At 49.0% G+C, this 5,907-nt stretch overlaps 1 protein-coding gene across 2 annotated transcripts in view; it reads right to left on the bottom strand.

Moving 5' to 3' along the window:
- LOC116810846 (zinc finger protein 300-like) overlaps window positions 1-5,481 on the bottom strand; it is a 23,798-nt gene extending 18,317 nt beyond the window's left edge. For both annotated transcript variants that reach the window (XR_004370400.2, XM_032755831.2), the window contains exons 1-2: window positions 5,138-5,481; window positions 4,194-4,260 (exon numbers count right to left, since the gene is read on the bottom strand). The gene's annotated coding sequence lies outside the window, so the exon portion shown is untranslated. The remainder of the gene's footprint in view (window positions 1-4,193; window positions 4,261-5,137) is intronic.
- Between the last annotated feature and the right edge of the window lie 426 nt (window positions 5,482-5,907).

Raw genomic sequence — 5,907 nt, 5'->3', positions numbered from 1 at the left:
GCCAGCCTGGGTAACAGAGGGAGACTCCATCTCAAAAAAAAAAAAAAAAAAAAAGGCCAGACACGGTGGCTCATGCCTGTAATCCCAGCACTTTGGGAGGCTGAAGCAGGCGGATTGCCTGAAGTCATGAGGCTGAGGTGGGCAGATTGCCTGAGGTCAAGAGTTCGAGACCAGGCTGGCCAACATAGTGAAACCCCATCTCTACTAAAAATACAAAAAAATTAGCCAGGCATGGTGGCGTGCGCCTGCAATCCCAGCTACTCCAGAGGCTGAGGCAGGGGAATTGCTTGAACCAGGGAGATGGAGGTTGCGGTGGAGCCAAGATCATGCCACTGCACTCCAGCCTGGGTGACAGAGCAAGACTCCGTCTCAAAAAAAAAAAAAAAAAAAATCTACTGTATCTGAAATCATCTCTTCCATTCTAAAATAGCTGATTTCTATTCTCCCTCGATCAGTGCAGACTGAAGTTTGTCTAAATTTATTAGTTTTAAATACACTTTTTAACTTTTTACTTGAGTGACTTGAGACTCAAAGGAAAGTCTCAAGAATAGTACAAAGAATTTCCAAATACCCTTCTCATCTAGATCTCCCAAATACTAACATTTTACCACATTTGTGCAGGCAGCTGGAGGGACTTCAGGGCTGATGAAAAAGGTCCCACCACAAGGTGGCAGAGTACACACGAGCGGCACCTGAGCGAGGCTTTGTGCAGGCAGGAAGGCCCTCACGCTAGAGGCCATCCCAGGGCTGTAGCACGGGGGCCATTACCCAGAAGGAGAGGGGGCAGGGCCAGCTCCTGGGTATCTCTGAGAGCCTTAGTGTCTTTTTTTTTTTTTATATATATGGAATCTCGCTCTGTTACCCAGTCTGGAGTGCAGTGGCACGATCCCCAACCTCCGCCTCCCGGGTTCAAGCAATTCACCTGCCTCAGCCTCCCAAGTAGCTGGGATTACAGGCCCCTGCCATCATGCCTAGCTAATTTTTGAATTTTTGTAGAGACAGGGTTTCCCCATATTGGCCAGGCTGGTCTTGAACTCCTGACCTCACATGATCCGCCTGCCTCAGCCTCCCAATGTGCTGGGGTTAAAGGCATGAGCCACCGCGCCCAGCTAGCCTTGGGGTCGATAGCCACATGGTTTGTCTTACACACGGCCGGCAGATGTTGGGTGCAGTTTCCCAGGTATGCATAGCAAGAGATCTCTAAATGACCACAAATCTGCATGTACTTGGGCTATGATTCAAACAATTGGGCCAGGCATGGTGGCTCACACCTGTAATCCCAGCACTCAGGGAGGCCAAGGTGAGAGAATCCCTTGAACCCAAGAGTTCAAGGCCAGCCTGGGCAACATAGCGAGACTCGTCTCTGTTAGAAAATAAAACAGGCCAGGTGTGGTGGCTCACGCCTGTAATCCCAGCACTTTGGGAGGCCAAGGCGGGTGGATCACCTGAGATTAGGAGTTCAAGACCGCCCTGGCCAACATGGTGAAACCCTGTCTCTACTGAAACTACAAAAATTAGCCAGGTGTGGTGGTGGGTGCCTGTAATATCAGCTACTGGGGAGGCTTAGGCAGGAGAATCACTTGAACCCGGGAGGCAGAGGTTACAGTGAGCCGAGATCACACCACTGCACTCCAGCCTGGCCAACAGAGCAAGACTGTCTCAAAAAAAAAAAAAAAAATTATTCAATTTAGGTTTAATGTCTCATGATTAGATTCACGTGATATATCTGTGGCAGAATTTTTTTTGTTTTAACCTGCTCTATTTTTTTAAGTGGGAAAACACTTTATTCCATAAAACAGAGTAAATGTTCTTCTCTTCTTTTTAATTTCTCCTCATGTGCTTTTACCTTTGCGGGTTTGTGCTTTTTTTTTGCTTTTTTTTTTTTTTTTGAGACGGAGTCTCCCTCTGTCGCCCAGGCTGGAGTGCAGTGGCACAATCTTGGCTCACTGCCAGCTCCGCCTCCCGGGTTCACCCCATTCTCCTGCCTAAGCCTCCCGAGTAGCTGAGACTACAGGCGCCCGCCACCACACCCGGCTAATTTTTTGTATTTTTAGTAGAGATGGGGTTTCACCGTGTTAGCCAGGACGGTCTCGATCTCCTGACCTCATGATCTGCCTGCCTCAGCCTACCAAATTGCTGGGATTACAGGCGTGAGCCACCACGCCCAGCCCTTATTCTTTTTTCTATGCTAACCACCTGAGCTGAATGTCATTAAGTTTCATTCTTTTTATTTAATACATATATTAGGACTACAATAGTAAGTTAAAAAGAAAAAAAACAAATCAATTCTTGGAAAGGTTTTATTAAAATTAATAAAATAACTGGTTTGTATTTAAGATTAATAAAATCGACCAGAATCCAGGCACAATTAAGCAAGAGAAGCATGAAAAAGACAATTTCAGATATGGTCGAGGTTTGGTTTTTTATTTTTTTGAGATAGGGTCTCACTCTGTCGCCCAGACAAGAGTGCAGCGACGTGATCTCGGCTCACTGCAACCTCCGCCACCCAGGCTCAAGCGATTCTCTTGCCTCAGCCTCTTGATTAGCTGGGATTACAGACGTGCGCCACTACTGCCCAGCTGATTTTTTTTTTTTGGTATTTTTAGTAGACACGGGGTTTCACCATGTTGGCCAGGCCGGTATCCAACTCCTGACCTCAAATGATCCACCCGCCTTGGCCTCCCAAAGTGCTGGGATTACAAGCGTGAGCCACAGCGCCTGGCCATGGTCGAGGTTTATAAGATTACTCTAAATAATTGCCATAAATTAAAAATTAAATGGGACACTTTCCTAGAAAATATAAATTACTAAAATTGACTGGCAAACAGAAAACCAGAATAAACCACTCAACATTAAGTGGATCCATCCTAAAAAATACAGCCATCTGGGAAACACCAGGAATTCATCACATTCTACTCAAGATTTTTGCAATGTCCATAACTCAAAGTGAATTTATATCTAAAATATATGAAAAAAATGCTAAAAATAAGAAAAAGACAACCCCGAAGGAAACACAGGCAAAGGTGATGAACACACAAAGCAATCTTATACTGTTTATGGCTATACTCCTGTCTAGTAAATAAACAAAAACATAGATATATGTCAATTTTGGCCAGGTGTAGTGGCTCACGCCTGTGATCCCAGCACTCTGGGAAGCCAAGGTGGGTGGATCACTTGAGGTCAGGAGTTTAACACCAGCCTGCCCAACATGGGGAAACCCCGCCTCTACCAATGATACAAAAATTAGACAGGTGTGGTGGTGGGCGCCTGTGATCCCACCTACTCGGGAGACAGAGGTTGCAGTGAACCCAGATCGGGCCACTGCACTCCATCCTGGGCAACAAGAGACTCAACTGCCCAAAATAAAGGATATATAGCAATTTTAAGTTTCAGTTTAATCTCAGTGAGGGAGAGTACAAAGGGTCGTCAACAGTATTCAGGAGGTTTTAGTTCTGTAGAAAATCTGAACTCAGCATACTTTTTTTTTCACATCCATTCGGTTCAGAATGAAGTAAACTTTTGACATCTGCTCAATTTGGATCATGAGTACAAAGTACTCCATTGTCTTTTACTTTGCTGTGTATTTAGATCTCTTCCAATATTACTAATCAAAAATAGCAAAAAAGAATTATGGACATGTCACAGGAAAAGTTCCTTCAGGCTGGGCAAGGTGGCTCATGCCTGTAATCCGAGCACTTTGGGAGGCCGAGGGGGGTGGATCACGACGTGAGGAGTTCGAGACCAGCCTGACCAACATGGTGAAACCCCATCTCTACTAAAAATACAAAAATCAGCCGGGCGTGGTGGCGCCCGCCTGTAATCCCAGGCTATTTCGGAGACTGAGGCAGAAGAATCGCTTGAACGGGGGAGTTGGAGGTTGCAGTGAGCTGAGATCGTGCCACTGCACTCCAGCCTGGGCGACAGAGTGAGACTCAGTCTCAAAAAAAAAAAAAAAAAAAAAGAAAAAGAAAAAAAGAAAAACCTCTTTCAGTAAGACCCAAGTGCGAGTTGTGATAGAAAAAACAACCACCACAAAAACATTTGGTCTTCACAAGATTTAAAACCATAGTACCAGTTTCATTCTTTTCCCAACTCAAGTCGGTTTCATCTTAAAAAAAAAAAAAAAAAAAAAAATCAAAGACAGACAACCTCTGCTAACTCCATCACATCACACCACCCCGAGTGTTACTCACCTTTCTTCACCAAGGGCTGGAAAAGAACAGTCTACACGGAACTGGCGCAGCTGCCTCCTTCTCCAGTCTGCAACAGAGATGCTTGCACTGTACCACCTTCATCTGGCATCTCCCGTCTCCCTACTCAATTTTCTCACACCCTCGGTCCAACCCTCATAACTCTACTTCCTGCAGGGATGCTTTGACCAACACCCAAATATGATCCTGCCTCTGCCTTGAAGTACTGCATTTGCAGCTGGAGCAAGAGGGAGACCCCAGCCTTGGACCCTGCCGGTCAGCCCCCCACCCCGCCCCCAGCCTCACGGCTCCAGGCACTTCCCCTGTGCCGAGTCCTCAGTACCACCCATCATTACCCCTTAGGGATGCTCCTCCCTGGTCCTCAAAGATCCTATTGCCCTTTCATCTGCAACATCTTATTTTTAAGTCTAACCTGAAGTCACTCCTTCCCCAGTTGAAACTGATCCTCCCTCCCCTGGGTGTCCATGCATCCTGATAGTTGGGGTAACTAACAGGGCGCCTACCCCTGAATCGCCCCATGTTAACGTGACCAACACCTCTGTAGGACTGCATCCAACGAGGGACCCCAGCTCTCTGCTCCCCCATATCGGACCCAGGCAGTCAGTAGATGTTTTGAATGAGCCCAGACGCCTGAAATAACCCCTCCACATCCTGCCTTCGTTTCCCTCCTAGCTCAGTGCCCACCACTGGAGCTGCGATCTGGGGTCTGCATGAGCCAGCTAGGAGAGAAAGAAGGGGGTTACCCTCTGCAAGAGACAGGGACTTTCCCCAACAGCCCCCCTCTTCCCCCTAGAGACCCAGGCACCGCAGTGCAGTGGAGTTCAGGGGCCTGGATGGGCAGAGAAGCTCCAGGGGAAGGGACGGCAACAAACCCACTCTTGGGGAAGAGCGGGGTCCCCTGTGCAGAGAACAAGCCCACAGCTCACCTGCGTCTAGGTGGTCACAGCGGCAGGTACCCTTCGCGAGCTTCCAGAGGACGGTGGGGTCCGAGGAGGCAGAGCTGTGGGGAGGGGCAGTGAGATAAGGGGCCAGCCGCTGCCCGGGACCCACTACCTGTAGCATCCCCCAGCCCAACTCGGCAGCACCCGAAAACCCGCGGAGACATCTGGAGGAGCCGCCCCCGGGACCCCAGTGCAGTGCCGGCTCTGCAGCAAGTGGGTGCCGGCCACGCTCGCGCTCGGCACAGCCCCGGAGCCAGGGCGCCGCCCCTCCAACGCTGTCTGAGGTGTCAGTCGCCGTGGGAACAGCCTGGGGTCCGGAAGTGCGCGCATTGCAGTCCTGCACCTCAAAACACTGCGTAAAAGAACCCCCCCAGGACTACACCTCCCAGAATCCCCCACGACGCCATGCTTCCGATTAGGCCACCCTGCGCTTCCAGACACAGCCACGGCTGCAGTCACGTGGAAGGTGGCCATGGGCTGGCAGGGTGTGGCGCCGTGCATCTGGTTGACACAGAGCTGGGGGTGAATGACACCATGCCCAGCCGGGTTTTCCTTTTGTTTCTGCAAAAAGATTCTGTCTCTTTGTAAAAGGTTGTCCCTGGTTTCCTGGATCAGGTTTGGCCATCAGGAATTGGAGTCCTTTGCACATTCAACTACATAGATTTCTACCTTGTGGTAGATTCTACCTGTGGTTTCTACCGTGTGGTTCTAGAGAGAATTATAAACAGTAGGCTGGGCGCGGTGGCTGATGCTTG

This window comes from Hylobates moloch, unplaced genomic scaffold (genome assembly GCF_009828535.3).
Source record: "Hylobates moloch isolate HMO894 unplaced genomic scaffold, HMol_V3 SCAFFOLD_1, whole genome shotgun sequence".
Classification (NCBI taxonomy): domain Eukaryota; kingdom Metazoa; phylum Chordata; class Mammalia; order Primates; family Hylobatidae; genus Hylobates; species Hylobates moloch.
Note: the sequence above shows the minus strand (reverse complement) of the source record. Positions and strands in the feature narration are given on the sequence as shown.